This window comes from Strigops habroptila, chromosome 3 (genome assembly GCF_004027225.2).
Source record: "Strigops habroptila isolate Jane chromosome 3, bStrHab1.2.pri, whole genome shotgun sequence".
In the NCBI taxonomy this organism is placed as follows: Eukaryota; Metazoa; Chordata; class Aves; order Psittaciformes; family Psittacidae; genus Strigops; species Strigops habroptila.
The window spans coordinates 2900531-2921314 of NC_044279.2; the positions used below are offsets into that span (position 1 = coordinate 2900531).

General features: G+C 48.2%; 1 protein-coding gene across 3 annotated transcripts in view; it reads left to right on the plus strand.

Annotated features, from left to right (window-relative positions):
• The window catches only part of PLXNA4 (plexin A4), a 475791-nt gene that overhangs the window by 213974 nt on the left and 241033 nt on the right, over positions 1 to 20784 (plus strand). The window lies entirely within an intron of this gene.

Sequence of the window (20784 nt, forward strand, 5' to 3'; positions counted from 1 at the left end):
TCTTTGTGTCTAAGGTTTTGCTGGACTTACGTTTATATCACTGTCCTCTCCAAGATATATCTAATCTGCTCTCTTCACATCTTGTAGCAGGGATTCTACTTTTACTTAAGTGGTAGATGTCTCTGCATTTAAATCACGATGTTTTTTATCTGGGCCTGACAGCTGGGAAGTGCTAGGTGGCTTCAGCTTTATAATTACCTCTGTCTGTCTTGTCTGGGTGTTCATGCACACACACACGTGCGGTTGTGCGCCAAGCTGGAGAGGAAGCAAGCAGTGAATGCAAGCAACAGCTGGATCCAGTATGTGACAAGTCAGGAGGAATTGTTTGTCTTTAAACGTCTTTTTATGTGCATCTTGGAGCTGCTCTTCATGGCTGCAGCAGCACAAGGATGAATAACCCGGAAATCCTTGGCCTTTTTGGGAGAAATGGAGGTTTGCTAAATATTGGGTCTGCCTGGATGAATTTGCCTTCTGCCTGGAGATTGTGTGTCTTGGCAGAGTTCCCAAGGAATTGGGATGAGAGGACTCTTAGGAGGAGGATGCCTTCAGGTTAAACTTTACTGCAGGCAAGGCAGAACAGCACTGGAGATGGCTGAACCAGAAAGGTGTTTGCTGCTGCAATCCTCTATCTCTTGCACTGCTGTATCCCTTGTACTCCCTGCTCCATCCCAACTGATATTGATCCAAAAATGTCCAAGGAGCCTTCTATCACTTCAATTTTCCATCTTCAGGCATGTGTCCAGCATATAGAGACTTGATCCCTGTGGCAGTCACAAGCTGGGGAGAGAAGGAGTGAGATTTGGGAATGAGGACTTTCACCATCAACCTGAGATCCCAGGAAACGAATGTGTTGGAGTGAGGTTTGGAGAGGCCTCAGCTTGTAGTTTGTTTCCTTTTCCTTTTAATGTGTTTGCTCTCTAATGTGTGTTGACACAGTAAATACACATGTTTGTACAAACATCCCAGCAGAGGGTTGCTTTGAAAGCCCCTTGCAGAGGATAGGAAATGTGCATGGCAGATGTTGGGAGGCGACCCGCTGCCTGGTACACGTTGTGATGCTGGAAATGGTCCCCATCAGGAAGAACTCCACGGGACAGCATGAGGCAAAGGATGTTTTGCTTGAGGTTTTTTAGATAGAAAGACATGGGAGCCCAGTGCTGGTCAGGTGCAGAAAGGGGTCCCTTTCCCATCGCTAAGTGTTGCATTGGGGATCCATATTGTTACTGAGTACACGCTGATGGTGATACAAGCATTGAGAAGGATGGGGAGAGAAGTTCCCAAGAGGGATCGGACAGAGCTCCCCCAAGTAAGGCACTTGCATGTAGGTGAAACAGAGACTTGTAGGAAATGATGAACAGACCCAACGCTTTGTAAGAGGTGCTGCCAAAGCTCCCTTCTAACCAAGCACAGTACAGCACTTGGTGTCGAACGGGACAGCATTGAGCTTGGCTATAACTAGGTTCTTCCAGGTTCTTTCACAGCTGATCAATCATAGAATCATAGAATGGTTTGTGTTGGAAGGGACATTAAAGCTCATCAGTTCCAACTCCCTGCCACGGGCAGGGACACTTTCCACGAGAGCAGGTTGCTCCAGCCCCTGTGTCCAACCTGGCCTTGAACACTGCCAGGGATGGGGCAGCCACAGCTTCTCTGGGCACCCTGTGCCAGCGCCTCACCACCCTCACAGTAAACGTGCCTTTGCACCAACAACTATGCTTACAGTTGCCTGTGATACCTTATTTTCAACCATAAAGTGCAGAAACCAAAGTCATGGGCGCCTGCAAATGGGTTTAAACTGACCCCATCATGATTCAAAGCCCTATGAGCTACAGATAAGCCTGTACGCTTTCACAGACCAAATTCCAACACTGTGGAGCTGGCTACATCCTCCATCATACACAAGTAAGACACCTCAGTACTGGCCACGAGGTGTTGATGGTTGAAGCTTAACACAAACAAGGTGGACTTGATTTTAGAGAGTACATAGTACGCAACACAACTCTGGTTAAAGGCATGCACTCAATGTTAGGTGTGTCTGAGCAGTCTACGAGTACTGTTACTACTCCCAGTTGACTAACAGACACTTTTTAGTCTTAATATACTGCAAATTGAGCACCTAGCTATACCGCAGCAGTGTATACATATAACTGGCAAACCATGAATTCATGGGAAGCTCCAGCTTGGACAAGGCATGTATGCATGTAGCAAGGATTGTAGTTGCAAATCCTTTCTTTCCTACTGTCAGTTCTGCACTAATGACAGCTTTGCTAGCTCTTACCTGCAAGATGCCCAGTGGCCTGTTTTCTGGTCACCTAAAAGAAGAGACATCCCTATGGCTGCAGCTCTTCAGCTCTGCAGGAGTTGGTTCATAACTCTGTAATAACAGGGCATCCCAAGACAGACAGGGATCAAAGCACAGTTCTCTAACCCTCTTCTTGTAATATGACATGCTGAGCATACAAACACCGCCTCAAAATCAAGCATTTCTGTTATAAACCATCCCCACACTTTTTCCCACATGGACAGCAAGGAAAGGGTGTATGGCTCATCTGTGAGAGATGGCAGTCACTCAGGCTGAAATTTGTCTCACCTAATGCTGGTCATCAGCATTGAATGGAAATGAGTTGCCTTTTATAGATAATGGAGAGAGACTGGCATCTTCGGAAAGCAATTCACTCCATCTGCCTGAGACACCTATTTAGGATGGCACAAATCGCCCTATGGTGAAAACCTGTCTCTTCCCATTGACTAAAGGGGAAAGCTGCCTGACTCATTAGGTGAGATGTCTAATTTTCAGGAAGACCATGTTAAACAAGATGAATCCCACATTTAGTGCAATGCCTGGAAGGCACACAGGTGACTGGTGGCAGCAAGACGGTCTCTGGAGCCAGGCAGAGCAAGGGCGGCTCAGTTCTCATTCATTTGTTTTCAGATTCGTCTTTGCAGCTGAAATATCCTGCTTTGAGCTGGGTTACTGGAAGTGGCACCTTGTTTTGCCATGGTCTGGGGAGTAGATGGGAATACTGGTGTGAGAAATATGGGATCTGAAGGGTTTCTGCCACGTTGCTCCATCCTCAGCGCAGCTTCTTCCCTGTGCTGCTCATACTTGGCAAGAAAGGGAGATTGCACTGTTCCCATGTTACAGATGGGAGACTCGAGGCACAAAGTGGGATGAGTGACAGCAAAGGGCACTCATGGGACAGACCCCCTGCACCTCCTGATGCTCTGCTCAGACACCAGGGATTATGGCTGGTTGTGCCCAGGGACCTGCGGCTTGTCACTGCTGCTTCCCTCCCCAGGTGAAGCTGGAGAGGAGAGGACAGTTTCTAACCATGGGTGAGACATGGCAAAGCTCTTTGTTGCTTCTTAACAACACACAACTAACGCACTAATGAGGTGGTAAAGGTGGTGTTTGGGTCTGAATTGGCTGTTCCCAATCCCACTGAAGTCTCTTTGCTAATATTACCTAGAACTTGTCTTCAGACCTTCAGAAACACAGGAATTAGAACTAGATGATCTTAAGGTCCTTTCCAACCCTAACTATTCTATGAACTGGCATTACCTGCCTTAAAATCTCCAAAGTCCTGTACCAGTGTGCTGAGGGCTTAGAGCAAACTTTGGATAGCAGCCTGTGGGACAAAGCTTTCCTTTGCTCATTGGAAACTCCTCTGGGGGGACAGGGCAGGATGAGACCCACCTCAAATCACTGCACCAGTGCTGGGACATCTCAGAGGGCTGGGATTCCTATAGGAGACCCACTCCATATAGCTGCTGACACCCTGTGGCTGCCGGGAAGAAACGCAGGGATTTTTCACGCAAGGGTTGGGCAATTTTGGGTTTGAAAAACGTCCTTCCAGGAAAAACGAAAAAAACGACTGTTCTTGGAAGAAATAAACCTAAAAAGGAAACAAATCCCCCAGACACTTCCCAGCTGTGCTTTTAGTGCTACTGCAGGGACAAAGGTGGCATGGTGCTGGCTGGCAGCCTGCTTGCGGCTGTCTCCCTTGACTCCCAAGGCCATGGGCTGAGGGCAAGAAGCTTTGAAGAGCTCCCAGTTTAGGGGATGGGTGGGAGTAGGCAGCTGCAAACAGAGACATAGGACATGGCCACTTCCTCACCAAAAGAACTTCTTTAACTCTTCCTCCTTCCTACTCTGTGTCCTTCCTCCTCTCATAGTTTATGTGCCACCAACTGCCAAGATGTTCCCACATAGAGTTATTTTCCCCTCTGTATTTTCTTTCCTGACTGCCAAGAGATCTGTGTACAAACACAGGTTTCTCCCTTTCACAAGCAGCTAACTGGTCCTCCTCCAAGATAGCACAACAAAAGCAGAAAAAACAAAAAGATGAGGAAAAGGAGAGCAATGACCATGCTCTGCTCAACACAGAGGGATGGGGGGAGTTGTTGGCACAAGACAAAATTGGCAGTGTAGTAAGCTGTAGCCTTTGAAGACGAGAGAAGAAGCAGGCGATTGTCATAAAGGGAGCAGACACGTCCCTTTAAACAACAAAGCCTGCAAAGATAGCCCGGAGTTCCCAAAATACAGACTTCACACTGCCTTCTTCTGTCACTCCCGGACAGAAATAGTAGCCCAGTGGGAACCATAAGACATGATGAGAAGCACCAGTCTTCTAGGATGAACGCAGCCGGGTCCAGAAGGGTACAGGCAGTGGGAGGAGGTTGGCTTCTGGCTCTGGTCTCCATCACCCTCACTGGCATCACTTACAGAGGCAATCCCTGCACTGAGGACATGGCCCTTCCCTCCTGGTATGGAAATGAAGCACCTGAGCCAATGCAGGATTGCTCCCCATGGCCCCTTTTGCAGCTTGTCCTTTGTCTTGCCCTGTTTTAACTGTCCCGAGGCGAGCTGGAGGGCTCAGGCTGAGCTCAGGGCTGTGAATGATGCCAGCATCCCAAGAGGCACCAATGTGGGGTTTACGGCACGTCCATCTCTGCATGATGGAGCTGTACCTCCTGCATCCCTTATGGACATGTACCCCCTCTTTGGGACAGCTGGTGACCTGCCTTCATCACTGTAAACTGCTCTGAGAGTGCTAAAAACCAGTGCTGTGGGCTGCATGGTGCAGGACCCTGTCATAAAGGGACAGGATGAGGCCACCAGCTAGTGAGGAATGTCTTTCAGATGGCAATGAGGCTGGCATGGGGGCAGTGGGTGGCAATGGGGACAGTGGGTGGCAGTGGGACAGCTACGGCAGCTGCGCCATCTGCTGCACGCGTAGAGAAGTTTCGGCCAAAAAAGGAGCATTTTGGTCAAGTAGTTACCAAAAATAACCATCAGCCCATCCCCAACCCCTTCTCTTTTCTCCTTTGTTTCTCACTGGATGTGCTGCCAGAGCTGCTCACCTCCTCCACCTGTTTCACCATCTCCCATGCACCAGAAAAACTTTAGATGCAACTTGATAAAGGCTGACAAAAAAACTATTTAAAAGCCCCTTTTTTCTCCCCTTCTCCCTTATGAGGGAGATCTATAGGGAGAGAAAACAAGGGAGCTCCAGGTACTTGTAAATCTATTCTCCCAAGGGGTCTGTGAAGCATCCTCAAGGGGATGCGAAAATCACCAAACCTGAGGATACTATGATTTGTTTTCTGAAACTGATCTAATTTTAACACAACAAACCCCTGGGAACGTGGAAAGTTGTCCCTCCAAAGGAGATAAGGCTTTGGGAAAGAGTGAGCAAATGGGAATTCCAGTAAGGGGTCTGTTTTCAAGCAGATCCTCAATAGCGCAGATGTTTCAAGCTGTTGTTTGGATGAAGATCAGCATGTACCTTAAAATGCACAGGGGTTTGTGGATTATGCCTCCTTGACTTGGAATTTCACTAAATAACACCCAACACTTTGGGAATATGAAACACCAGCACTACCCCACTCTGGCAAGACTTCAAGGAAAAGGAGTTGTTCCTGCTTTGGAGGCTTGAGGTCCTGTTTCTTTTCTTGCAGTCACCACTCACACGAATTCCTTTGGAGTCCCTGCTGCTACTGGTGTGTAAATCTGGGGTAACTATTGATTTACTCCAGCACAAAGCTGGAAGTGATCACGGAAATAACTAGTCGGTCTTCTGGATTCTTCCAGATCTAGTGGAAGGTGTTCCTGCCCTTGTCAGGGGTTTGGAACTAGACGAGCTTTAAGCTCCCTTCCAGTTCTAACTACTCTTAGGAGTGATTCTGCTGCAGTGAAAGGGGGGTTCAGCTCTTACATCCCTCATGTAAAACAGGGGGATGATTGTGGCACAGTGTGATGAACATCATTCAATTATTGTGCCACCACCTGTGCTGTGTGACTATGGAGGGGTGTCTTGGCTAGGAGCCTGCAAGGACAAAGCCAGGAGAGCCGTGTGAACCACGGGGAAGAGCAGCACAGATGAAAGGGGGTGTAATTATGCATCGCAATACCCTCCCTCCCAAGCAGCGCTTGGCAGGTATATCTGATCCCCGAGTCTTTTGTGTCCTGACTGGCACTTGCTGTATTGATGCTGAACTCCTGACCTTGCTTTGTCTCCAACCATGACCTTATGTCAGAATGGCTTTGGGTAGAGTTTCACTGCCCGGGTTACCTCGAGGTCCCAAAGGAAAGTGATCCCTCGGCTCCTGTGAGTGACATGTTCTTGCTGTCTCTTCCCGGCCCATGGGAGATAGGTGGTGGCTATGGAGACACGAGATCATGCTCAGGTTATTCTTCCATCACCTTTCCATCACCAAAGATGCAGCTGAGCTTGCTGTATGCTCTTTGATTTGCTTGACGTATTCAAGAGAGCAGTGAAAGATCTGATTTGGGCACCCGAGGGACCTGAAATACGGTGCCATGAGCATCTCTGGGAATCAGACCTGGCCTTCCTCCCACATTCCGTTATCCTAGAGCACAACTGCAGCAGTAGTGTCTGGGGTATGGTTTCTACTGTGCTAGTGACTGCTCCAGGAATACTTGCTCTTTGTCCCCAGAAGTTTTCAGGCAGAACCTGTCTATTGGTCTCCACTGGTATGTGGCCAGGTATAAGCCACTTGTAGAGAGATAATGAGCTTATAGATAAATAGCAAACCACAGACCTTTAGAGGATGGAGGACTCCTGCAGCTCCTTATGGGATGCTGCTTTAGAGCTCAGACATCTCAGTCTCTTACACTAGAAGAAGAGTAACCAGCTATCTTGCCTCAGACGGGGCATTGCTCTGGTACTTACAGAAGTAAATAAAGGGTCTGGGGGAAGATATGGGGCACCAAGTGAGTTGGAGACTTGCATGCTGGTCCTATTAGAAGGACAGTGCCTATTCTTAGCTCTGCTCCAAATTCCCTGCTGGGCTGCTGTGCTTGTGCATCACTTGGCTCAGCCAAAGCATCCCTATAGATGCTCCATCAGGACCCCATTTATGCTCAGCTTTTCCAGGCTCTTTGCTTTCTGAATTTCCCTACATTTCACATTTCACCTGAAGTTCTGGCAGGCAAGAGGTTTTTGGGCTGGTTCAGTGCTACAAGATCATATTAGACTAATGAAAGCTGTTTTAACTCCTTTGATAGGGCAACTTAAACAACCCAGCAGCTTGATGTAGGGTCTGATTCCCAGCTCAGCAGCCAAACCCCAACCTCCATGGCTCAGGCAGCATTTTTCCTCTCCCAGCAGTCCTCTGCCTCTGTCTAAGTGGAATAATATGTCAGCGCTCACCCACTAAATCCCTCTGACACTCTTTAATTCTCTCTTGATCATGCCTTGTGCCTTGCCCTTTGTGCCATACAGCTCCTTTAGGACAGTTCCCAGCAGACCTCCTAATCCTTTTAAGTGCACATGGAAGGCTCTGTTTCCTCCACGGGGTGGTCAGCTTCCCTTCCACAGACCTGGGCTGATTATCTGCAGACTCTGGGGTGTGTGTGACTGGAAGGAAATCACTTCCTGCCTCTCTAAACTGCTGCGTTGCTACCTTTTGCCTCTTTATAGATGGAGACTTTATACTGATGGTCCTGGCTGGTGATTTACCAGTGTTAAAAATGTGCCTACTATGCCATTATTTTATAGTCCTTTGAATTACTTTTGGATAATTCAATCAAGGGCTTTGAATACACATTTGGCTAATTCTGATTGATGTACAAAGAACCGCTGTGATTAAGGGTCTGGAGATACGTGCTATTCTTATGCTATTGGAGCTAATAATTAGGAACATAGAAATGTTTGGGTTGGAAAAGACCTTTAAGATCATCAAGTCCAACCATTCCCCAGCACTGCCAAGGCCACCACTAACCCCTGGCACTGAGGCCTCGGCTACATGGTGTGTGAACACTTGCAGGGACGGTGACTCCAGCACTGCCCTGGGCAGCCTGTTCCAATGCCTGAGCACCCTTTGGGGAAGGAATTGTTCCTCATCTCCATCTAAACCTGCCCTGGTGCAGCTTGAGGCCATTTCCTCTTGTCCCATCCCTTGTTCCTTGGGAGCAGAGACCAGCCCCCTCTTGAGGGGCCCAGAACTGAACACAGGATTCGAGGTGCGGCCTCACCAGTGACCAGCAGGTCAAAGGAGGTGATCCTGCCCCTCTACTCTGCTCTTGTGAGACCTCACTTGGAGTACTGCTTACAGTTCTGGTGTCCTCAACATAAGAAGGACATGGAGCTGCTGGAGCGAGTCCAGAGGAGGGCCACGAGGATGATAAGAGGGCTGGAGCACCTCCCATATGAAGACAGGCTGAGAGAGTTGGGGCTGTTCAGCCTGGAGAAGAGAAGGCTGCATGGAGACCTCAGAGCAGCCATCCAGTATCTGAAGGGGGTCTATAAGGATGCTGGAGAGGGACTCTTCATCAGGGACTGTAGTGATAGGACAAGGGGTGATGGGTTCAAATTTAAACAGGGGAAGTTTAGATTAGATATAAGGAAGAAGTTCTTTACAGTGAGGGTGGTGAAGCACTGGAATGGGTTGCCCAGGGAGGTTGTGGATGCTCCATCCCTGGCAGTGTTCAAGGCCAGGTTGGACAGAGCCTTGGACCACGTGGTTTAGGGCAAGGTGTCCCTGCCCATGGCAGGGGGGTTGGAACTAGATGATCTTAAGGTCCTTTCCAACCCTTACGATTCTATGATTCTATGATTTTCTTGTCCCATCCCTTGTTCCTTGGGAGTAGAGACCAGACCCCTGCTGGCTCCAGCCTCCTGTCAGGCAGTTGGAGAGAGTGAGAAGGTCCCCCCTGAGCCTTCTCTTCTCCAGACTAAACCCTCCCAGGTCCCTCACATCACTTCCACAATACTTTTCATTTGAATATTTCAAATACCAATCAATTTTTACTCTCCCCAGCCCTCTTTGGAGGTGGCCCCAATAATGATTTGACAGCCATGGGCGCGTGATCCTACAATTTGCTGTTCTCCCCTGTGTCACTCTGAGCTGAGGGATGCACAGTGATGCATACTGCTTTGGTAGTATCTTTTAGGTCTATACTTCATATCTCAAGAACATCTATTTACCCACCCTGCAGCCACAGAAGCTCTCCCCTAAAAATCACCCAATCCACAAGTGTTTGAATGACAAATGTGGAAACTGAAGCACTGACAGGGCAGCTGATGTCCCGGAAGTCATATGGCCTGTTCATAGCTCAGCTAAGGTTTGAGATTCCCATTTGTCTAAGTCCCTTGCTCTACCCCTGGAGCTAAATAAGAGGATAAAAGAGAACAGAGACTATTCGTTTTTACCAGCACAGGCTGGAGTAAGAGGCTGTACAAAGGAGGGTGCTGTGAAGGAGGCCTGTTTATATTCACTGCTCCACTGCTCCATATCCAGTGATCTCTGGTGTAATTCATTATAGAATCATAGAACCACAGACTGGTTTGGGTTGGAAGGGACCTTAAAGCTCTTCCAATTCCAACCCCCTGCCATGGGCAAGGACACCTTCCTCTAGACCAGGTTGCTCCAAGCCCCATCCAACCTGGCCTTGGAAGGATGTATTTTCAGTTCACCAGAACTACAAATTGGCCATTTGGAAGCTGTCACAGACTAAGGTTGTGTTTGGTCCTTTCAGGAAGAACTGAGGAGATGGAGAGGGAGGAACTGCAAAGGGATGTGTTTGGTGTAGTCTTTTCTGCAGGAGTTTGGAGTGGTGGCTGTCTTTCTCTTAAATAGTGTCTAAGAATGTCTTGTAGCTCAGTGCTGGAGACTACAGGTGAATCTAGCCAAGTGATGTTGGAGGGGACTAACAAATGTGATGAATTTCGGTCACTAATGAAGGACTAGTTGATGGGAAGTGAGAGGAAGCTTTGTGAAGGCAAAGGCCTCAGTGAGGCACAGCTGAGCATATATGGCACTTGCTGGGACCATGGCTTCTCATTTGGAACTAACTTGGTTGGGACTATCTTAAAATATTGCTGTTAGAGTGGAGCATATGATGGAGGAGTACATGTGACGGAGAAGTAGATGCCTCATCCCTGGCAGTGTTCAAGGCCAGGTTGGACGGGGCTTGGAGCAACCTGCTCTAGTGGAAGGTGTCCCTGCCTATGGCAGGGGGTTGGAACTGGATGAGCTTTAAGGTCCCTTCCAACCCAAACCAGTATGAGATTCTATAATCTATGACTGGTGAGAAAGGTGGTCTGTGCTGAAGCTGGCCTGCAGAGAGACATATCCCTTGGTCAGACATCAGAGACAAGCAGAGGAACTGCTGGTGGATTGGCAGATGAGAGCATCCTTCAGTGGAACATCGGTCTATGGGAGGTGAATGGAAGAGGCCTCATGTAAGTGTTTCAGCACTAGATCAGTTTTCTGGCTGCTTGCATGAAAGGGGAATAAGGGCAAGTGTGGTGCTTTGTCCCCAGATGGTAATTCCCTTTTATCTGAGGCAATATTGGAAGATAAGCATTCACTCATTCTCTTCTTTTTTCCTGTGGATAAACATAGATTATGAAGGTTAGAAAGGCTTCAAGAGATGTTTCTTTTATCTGATATTAAGTTCTTTATAGGTCACTTTGGCATTGAGAAGCCCAGGAGCTGAAAGGGTCAGCAATTGAATTACAATAACCTTTGCAGAGCACAACCCTGTCAGTGGGGCTGGGACCCAGAGATATGTGGGACCTTATTATCACAACCTTAGCCCCAGGGGTGCCAACTGACAAAAGGGATTGAAGACAGAGTCTGGGCTGGCTGATTTCCTTGGAGAGCTTCTTTTTCAGGTTCCCCTTTCCCTTGGCCTTGGAGATAACATGTCCCCACATTGCTCACAGGAATTGTTCCCAAGCCACCGCTCCATTCACCCACCCAAGCCCATAGCTCTTAGCAAGAAAAGGAGCAAAGAGCTCCAGCTCTGAGATTTCTCTGTTTTCAGTTATACACTTACAGCCCTGCATCTCTGTGTAGTCATTTAGCATCAGCACTTCACACACATATTGGTACAGGAACAGAGAATTTTACTTCATCAGTGATATAATCTTTAGGATATGATTTCTGATTTGTTTTTTTATCAAGAAAGTGGCAAAAGCACCCAAATCCTCAGAAAGCAGGAGCTTTGGTCTGCCTCTGATACGCTGCAAAGGGAAATTGCAAATACATCTGTATATCTCCAAGATTGAGTATGACAGGCTATGATTGAGCTTGTTGCCCTCGCTGATGCCTGGAGCTGCGCAGGGCACTGCACCACCAAGGTGTGTGTAAATGCCTGTATTCAGAGCAGATTCCCTGTGTTGTCTGCTGCAGGGAGTAGGTCCCTTGCTGGGGATGCTGTGCTGGGTGTGAATGCACACTCAGTTGTATATATGTGCCTATCTTTACATCACCACATGTTCCTTTACTCATGACCAAGACCCTGTGACACATTCATGAGTGAATTCTCAGCCCAGGCACATGAGCCTTGGTGGGCACAGTGTGTGCATGTAAGTGCATGTGTTGTTGGGTGCCTCCGCATGTTTCTGGGTGCTTTCCACCCTCCTGCATGTGTGCTTTCCTGACTGTGCCCATCCGTGTGCTGCTGTGTGCTCTTCTGCCCATGTGCCCATGTGGATGCCCGGGTCTCCGTGCTTCCCGTTGCCAAAGGGCAGCTGGCTTCCTCTCAAGTGACACGGTGTCATGAGGATCTGTGGGTGTCTCAAAGCTCACCCCGTCTGGCTGCAGTCAAAGGGCTCTTTGTGGTGCTGCTCTGCTCCCAGCCCTCTGGGTCACCGCATTCCCGGCATAGAGGGATGAGCTCATCTCTGGGAGGAATGAGCCCCATGAACAGACACTTATCAAGGACTTGTATTCATGATCCAGCCCATGTGGTGGTCCATCTGTCTTCATACCATCCCATTTTACTATCTGCCTCAATTACTAAGCTATCCCATGTAAGGATTTGTATCCGAGCCAACTGTGTTGAGATCTTTGTCTCTGGTCAGTCCTATTCTCACACACACATTGTGCTTCTGGGTATTTCTGGACTAAAAGCAGGCAGGGCTTTGAGACTTTCTGCTAGTGCTACTGGTCTGAATTGCTTTTATTTACAGTTTGACCCCTGCTTAAGAGCTGACCACAGCTAGGAAAGCATTTTAGGTTGTGTTTCATGAGATGCCACCCATGCTCTTATCTGTAAGTTTAATTTTCATACTTCTCTCTTTTTCATTGTTGTTCCCTTAACCTCAGTCAGAACCCGCTCTGACTGAAAGCATCTCCACGTCCCTCTTGTGCTGTTGCCCCAGAGCTGGACCAGGACTGCAGGGGGGGTCCCCCCAGAGCGCAGCAGAGGGGGAGAATCCCCTCCCTCGACCTGCTGCTCATGCTCTGTGGGTGCAGCCCAGCACATGGCGGGGTTCTGGGCTCAAGCACACACTGAAGCCAGGTCATGGGGAAGGAAAGGAAGAGGAATAGCAGGTTTAGGGCTCTGGCTTTTGCGTGGAGCAGCACAGCCCAGTCCTTGGTGTGGACTGGACAGCCCCGTGCCATAGGTGAGTGCCAGCAAGCTGTTAATAGATCTCCTGGCAGGGCTTGTTGCTGAACACTGAGCACTTGGCAGGCCATTACCTTGAAAAATGAGCTCTGCCGAGCTTGCCTGGTGTTGTTACAAACTAATGATTTGCATTGATTAGCACGTGGCTCGTGAGTGTCTAATTTATCAATCAGGAAGTGCCAGGGGAGCGTGTGTAAACCCTGCTTTCAAAAATGATGTCATCTGTCAATTGGCTAATGAATGTGAAAACTGCACACACCTGATGTGCTCTCCCTGGTAAAGGAGAGGAAGGACCAAGTCATCTCCTTCTCTTTCCCTCTGCGTCCTTCTCTGGAGCTGTTTCACTTTAAGGTGAGCCCTGCAGTTGAGATACAGTCTGTATCAGCAATAGCAGGGCCAGGGCAGTGATTGTCCCCCTGTACTGGGCACTGGTGAGGCTGCACCTCAAATCCTGTGTTCAGTTCTGGACCCCTCACTACAAGAGAGATATTGAGGGGCTGGAGTGGGGCCAGAGAAGGGCAATGGAGCTGGTGCAGGGCCTGGAGCACAAGTGTGATGAGGAACGGCTGAGGGACCTGGGGGGTTTAGTCTGGAGAAGAGAAGGCTCAGGGGGGACCTTCTCGCTCTCTGCAATCGCCAGACAGGAGGCTGGAGCCAGGAGGGGGCTGGTCTCTGCTCCCAAGGAACAAGGGATGGGACAAGAGGAAACGGCCTCAAGATGCACCAGGGGAGATTTAGATGGAGCTGAGGAACAATTCCTTCCCCAAAGGGTGCTCAGGCATTGGAACAGGCTGCCCATGGCAGTGCTGGAGTCACCGTCCCTGCAAGTGTTCACACACTGTGTAGACGAGGCCCTCAGTGCCACGGGTTAGTGGTGGCCTTGGCAGTGCTGGGGAATGGTTGGACTTGATGATCTTAAAGGTCTTTTCCAACCTGGTCGATTCTATGATTCTATGACTGGCCACACTTCAAGCTGTGATTAATGGTTTTATGGTGCTGGGAGCAACAGTCATAAACCCACTGGGTTAGGTGCTCTCCAAGCCCACAATGAAAGGTTGGTCTTTTATTTATGTCTAATTTAGGTCATAAATCCATTGCAGCAAGTATCTCTTGCTACAAATGTTGGTGGGGAAACATAGTGCTATGGTCACATGCTGCAAACTATGAAAAAAAGGGGACCTCTGTCAGCTAGGAGTTTGTCTCCTGGCTTGAAGGACACCCTGGCCCAAAGCAGAAGGTTCATTCCGGCGTATCCCATGTCATTATATGCTTGATCCATTGTGAGACAGTGACCCACCATGGAACTGGAGCATCTAGGAGCCATGTTGAGGCATGGTGAGGCATCCCTGCCCATGGCAGGGGGGTTGGAACTGGATGATCTTAAGGTCCTTTCTAATCCAAACCATTCTATGATTCTATGATTCTATGATAACCCATGTCTCTCTAGTAAAGGAAAAGAGATGGCCATCAATGTCTTGTCCTATTTTTTTCCTGGATCTTCTGAAGTAAGAGGAATCCTCCTCGGCCCCAGCATGAGGGAGATCTCCAATCCAGCAGCCAGGCACATTTGTTTGACCTGATTTTGCAGCCTGGATGGATTACATGAGAGGTCAGTGGGTGACTCCGTTGTGGGAATTAGACCCTGTGCCCCTGCCTCGTGCAGCCACGCGTGCTGCCTACCAGAGCCCAGCCAAGTGTATGTCATGGAAGGATTACAGTGTAATGCCTGCAGATGATAGGGGTTAGCCAGAAGTATTCTTGGGAAGCTGTTTTCTTGGAATCCTTGTGTTTGCTGCTTGGAAAAAAGACTTTGGGAACTGCATGGATGGAGAAGAGGGGAAGAACCATTCTTCTTGGCTGTTGCAATGCTGTAACAAATGTCTTGCTTGATTGCTAACCACAAGATTTAGGTCTTCTGGACAAAATAAATATGAAGGGATTGCAAAACCAACCTGCTTTGCTGCCCTTTCTGTTGTGTGGATAGATGTGTGCACTCGCGTGGACATCTGTGGAGCGAGTGTCCTGTGCCTGCAAGTGCCTTCTGCAGGGGTACGTTTGTGTGGACAACTTGGGGTCTGTGGATACAGTTGGGTGAGTGATCACACAGACACTGATGAGCTTGGAACAGAGTTATAGAGCCTTGCCAGGGTAAAAGCTGGAGGGAAATAGCAAGTTTTGGTGTGGATCTGCCGTGGAAGCAAAAGATTGGGTTTGACTCTCCAGATCAGCTGGATCACCTCTGGCTGTCATGACACATTGGGGTCAGGACAGCATTGAAAGCATGAGTGTTGGGAAGACTAAACACCTGGTTTTCCATGATCTTGCTCTCCATATGGCTGAAAGTGCTCTGAGATCTGTATTTGGATGGGCTGGCATTGTCCATGCAAGCAGCACCTTCAAACATCTGTACAAGAGATGCTGCTGGCTGTTGACTATTAGGTATGAGAAAGATACCTCAGCCCTTGCTTTTTCAATTACTGTTTCTAAAGGTTCTTTTGGATCAGTAGATAGAAGGGTTATTGAAATGCCATGTTTTATTAGAAATTGATCTCCTGTTAATAGGCTTTAGGCAAATTAGAGCAGATTATTTGACTGGAAAACACATGCCAAAATGGAGGGATAGAGGAGGAACAAGAAGTGTCACCAGCCCCTTCCCTGTCTTTGCTGAGATCAATAGAGCTACATCATGTAGCCTAAATCAATGCAAAAGCAGAAATAGATGATCATCATAATGGTCTGACATTAGATATGTGCTGTCTGTTCTGTCTTTGCCCCCTCTCCATGCCAGGAACAGTAGCCAGCAATCCCAGCGTCCACTGGGGAACATTAGGATCATAAAAAAGGGAGGAACTAATATTGGAAAAGCAATGAAGTATTAGTGACCCCTGTGCAGTCATAAGGCTGTGGCTGGGCACTGCTCAGAGCACCCTGGATTGATATGCCAGGCTCCAGGACTGCTTGGATCTCCTAGAAATGATGTTTGCAGATCTTTAATCCAATAGCAAGAAGTAATGATGGCAAATTCAGTAGGAAGCCCTGGGAGAGGGAGAATCAGGGAGGACAAAGGAGGGATGCCACAGGGTATGGGAAGGATGGAGCTTGTCCTGCTGGTTCTGGCAACCATTTAATCCCCACCCTGGGGAACCGGGGCAATTTCATGGGCAAAATAAACCACCAGCATGACTTGAGCGGGAGCTGCTGGAGCACTGGCTGGAAGCATTAGGATGGCAATGATGAATTCCCTTTAACTTCATCAGCCCAGGGCTGCTGACGCTGCACAAAAGCAGAGTGGAGGGGAGGGATGGGTTGACTGAGCTAGCCATGGTTCACCAAGCTCCTCTTCCACTTAGTTATTCATTTAATTATTTGTAATGACTATCATCAAATCAGCATCTGCTCCTGCTGCCTGCCTGGCCATCCGTCCTGATCCTGATCCCAACCAGGCTTTTGGGAGTCTTGGAAGGGTTTCAAGTACTTTATAAAGGTACATTAGTGGAAAGAGGTCTTGCTTTGACTTTGGTGGGCCAGGAATGATGCTCTGGGCTGGAGGTGATGAGAAGAGCAGGAAAGATGTGAGCTCAACTGGCACAATGGAAATGAGCCATTCTTTTGCTGCCAGTGACCAGTCTAATCTGATGGGATAGTAAAATAGAAGTGAGGTGGTAGCAGGAGTCCTGGTTCAGGAGTGTGTTTCTGAAGTGAATCTGAAGACAGTCAGTTGTCTGTGCTTCATTTGCTCTGATTTATACAGCAGAGCTGTCTTAAAGTGTAAGAACTGGAGTTTTCTTGGATAAAACAAAACTAGATGATGTTAACAGGCTGATTCAGTCTATGGGAGGAGTCTATGGGTCCGAAGTAAAGTTCCTGAAGTACACCTAGTAAGGTTGTTGGATTTTTGCAGAAACTGTGTCCCCTTACAGATAACTCCTGTTATACTATGCTATTTGCTAATGTAGACATAGAGTTTGGGAGAGTTTTTCCCATCTCTACTGCTGGCGTACTTGGTCACTTCATGTCTTTCTCACCTAGCTTCCACTGCACAATGGGCCTTTCCAATCAGTCCCCATCCAGCTTAGTGGAGGAATGACAGGCTAACAGAGGTACGTGGTCCTCTCAAACTACAGGACAGAATTGATGCTCCAGTCTGGAAGGGTCTCTACTGGTGAGCTTAAAGATACTTGCTTTATTGCTACGATCATGGTTCATTTTCCAGCAATGGGACTAAGTGCTTGCTAGCACCAATTCCTTTGTTCTCCAACCCCACTGCTTTTCCTTTATGCTTTTGAGCCCATACCCATGACTTGGAGGGGTTTATTGTGTCCCTTTCTCCGACAACTGTATGACCCCAACCTCTAAACCCCATCTCCATCTTAGAATTGTGATTGAGACATCTGCCACCAGCTTGCCTGGGAGACTCAAACATCACCCTCCTGCAGACCCCACAGCAGCTAGGAGATAATGCTGAAAAGCATCAGTAGAGTGATGGAAGGTATCCTTTACCTTAGTTCATCTACCAGCCCCATGGGCTGCTTGCAGGATGCCTGTGGGGCTAGCCATGGCCAGTGTAGAAGCTCAGAGAAGGCCAGAGCCTGTGTCTTTAAAGATTAATAGTGTTGTTTGCTTATTAAGGAGATCGTTTTGAAGTCAGCTCTAGCCAGAACATTCTAGTGCAAGCATCTGTTTGCTACTGGGAGAGGATATTTATTGTCTGCTACTTCAATGGATGTAAATAAACAGCCAGACCTAGATAATGTTCAGACAAACAAACAAACAGCTGCCAGAATAGGTCCCCTGGTAGTTGACCTTCGGTAAGCATCATGCTGATGTTTTAATAGCAGCCAGCATTGCAGAATGAAACCCAGTGAATTCAACCTTCCAGGAAGCAGGATTAATCTGCAGCCTGAGAGCGTTTGTCCTGGGGAGCTCCGCACATGTGTGTTGGGTTAAAGGGGGGCAGGGGAGCTTCTGGTGCTGGGCAGAGCATCTTGTGGTCCAAGATGTGTCCGGAACTGATGTGTACGGAATAGTGGAGGCGATGAGCATATTTGTGGAGCAGTGTACACACCTCTGTTAATAGTGGCTGTAGCAGACTGAGCATTTTGAGACTCATGTATGGTCCTGGAGCTCCCTCCATCACTTCTTGCTCCATCTCCTCTTGCCTTGCAGAGGTGCTCATGGTATACAGGCAGTTTCAAGGAGAAATCCCAACTGGACTGTCAGTCAGGCTCTAGTCCTATAGCCTAATAAAACCATCTTGAATATAAGAATATCCATACTTCAGTCCAAAGAAAACTCATATCTATCCCAGCACCCCAGCTCCACGTGGTGCTTGTGGCTCATGCTAGCAAAGAGGAGCAGGAACAGAGCAAAATCTTGTGCGTGCTTCAAATTCCCTGCAGTTGGCAACTCCGGGAGCTTTCTGAGTAGAGATTGTATCTGTGTCCCTGCTTTAGTGGTGATCACTTGCAGGTTTTGATGAGAATCTTCTCATTTGCCCTTCACAGATTCTTCTTTTGATTCTTTTGCTATCCCCAACGCCCTGCTTCTAATGGGTGCCTGGGAGCCACGAATAAATCTCTCTCAAATAGAAACTGCTGTTGTGTTGTTTGGTGCTCAGGACTGTGAAGAATGTGCTGGGAATGTAAAGATCCTCTGGGGTCTGTGCCTGGGGTTGAATGTAAGTAAGCTAGAGTTTAAGACAGGTAAAAGGGATGGCTTGAGTTAAGGGCCAGACTTTTGGCTGCAAGCTCCAATAATCACCTCTTTGCTGGCACAGGGTTTGCATGGCCTGTTAATGTCTGCCAGACTTTCTGGGCTTCTTCTGAACTATCTTTTCCCTTAGCTTTAACTAGAGAGAGAGGTTTCTGCACTTACAGTTATTGCACTGTGTGTGCATGAGTGCACGTGTGTGTGTTTGCACATGTAGGATTGAATGAGCCCTGTTCCTTCCTCCCCCTCTGCAAAATAATGACTTTTTGCAGGCAATTAGGCCAGCAATAGCTGTTAAATCACTTCTGAGTAGCTCTGCTTGCCTGGTATGAAACCTCTGCAATCTTTTACCTGCACCAAATGCATAGGGGAGATCCCTGGAGGGGGGGAAGCTCTGCCTCCTGTCTGCGCGGTTTGTTAACTCCAGCTGCCTATTCCTTCAGCCTGCCTCTTCCATCTCTGAGCTCTTTCTCCTCTCATGGGGCCTGGCAAAGGCTGAGGACAGTGACTGAGCCCTGGGGTGATAATTGGCTGCCTGCATATCTAGTGGCCTGCAGATCTGACCCTGGTGATGCTGAGAAATCAATGTCAAAGCAGCAGAGGTGGAAGGTTTGTTTAGTGCAGTGAGAGTGAGGATCTTCTGCAGACCTCTGGTGAGGATGAGCAGCCTCGAGGGACTGGGGGAGCTGAACAGAGCTGAAACAGCAGGCAAAGCTCAGCACTGCTCTCTGAGAGTGAGAATGTGGCATAGGAAAGGCTCCTGCTATAGGGGCATTTGAGATGCCCTGGGCAGAGCCCCGACAGGGAGACTCCTCTGTTTCTCAACCTGCAGCTCTTTCTATCCCCTTCCTTTCTCCTGACTGTCCTAAGGGGAATAGCTTATCCTGAGCTTGTTGGCATCTTTGCCCTTGACCTCATGGGTGAATCACATCAGTGTCCACTCTCAAGAAGAGAGGCCCTGAGGAGCAGAATTCACACATTAAGGACCATGGACATGAGCGAGCCCTTTCCTCCTAGGCAGTGAGGGCCAGCGCACAGCACAGATGCTCGGTGTTGGGCTTCAGGCCCTGACCTCTTGGTGTGTTGACGCTGTGACACGTGTTGCTGTCATCACCAGATCCAGCAAGATGACAAACTAACTGCAGGTCCTCCAGTGTCATTTGACCAGCCCAACAGCCAATGCCTGCACGGGCACTGATTTCTGTGGAGGCTGATGTATAGCATATAGGATCTGAGCATCCCTGAGCATCCTCCACACCCTTTGCTGTCACAGGGAGCCCCTCTAGCTCCTTTTTGACTCATTTCCCATCTTTCCTGGGGGAATAAGATTTCTTTGTTGTCATACAGCAAGTGGTGTGTAAGAATATGATAGGAATCTGTATATTATTGCTGCTCTTTGCTCATACAGCTTTTCCAGACCCTTTGTCATTCCTTCTTTTCCTTTCTCTTTGCCTTTCTAATACAGAAGCTGATTTACACTCAGTCTCTTGGCTGAAAGGTTGATGCAGAAGGAGCAAGCTCATTGACTGCGCCAGGAAACAGTGGGAATGGGTCTTGATACCATAAGTTCTCCACAGCTTGTTATTTCCTTTGGATGGGAAGGGTGCTTTTTGCTCAGCTATCAAACTGCTCAAGTGAAAACCACAGACTATGAACCTTTGGTCTGGAAGGTGCTGAGATCATGACATGGAGCAGAAAGCAGATCTACTACAACTTAGTTTCTTCTAGGGAGAGGTGCTGCAATGTTTGTGTTGCTGAAGGATAGAAGTGAAAGGAAACACGTTGAAAACATAGCAAGGAAGATAAGGAATGTGGATGCAACTCTGAAAGACACAGCCATGGGGTTTGTTGAAGTATGGGACCTCACAAGATAGAGAAGGACCTGACAACTAGATTATCCTGAACAGTGGTTATCATCAGGGACTGTAGCGATAGGATAAAGGGTGATGGGTTTAAACTTAAACAGAGGAAGTTCAGGTTGGATATAAGGCAGAAGTTCTTTACTGTGAGGGTGGTGAAGCACTGGCACAGGGTGCCCAAGGAAGCTGTGAATGCTCCATCCGTGGCAGTGTTCAAGGCCAGGTTGGACAGAGCCATGGTCCAGGATGAGACATCTCTGCCCAGAGGAGGGGGTTGGAACTGGATGATCTTAAGGTCCTTTCCAACCCAAACCATTCTATGATTCTATG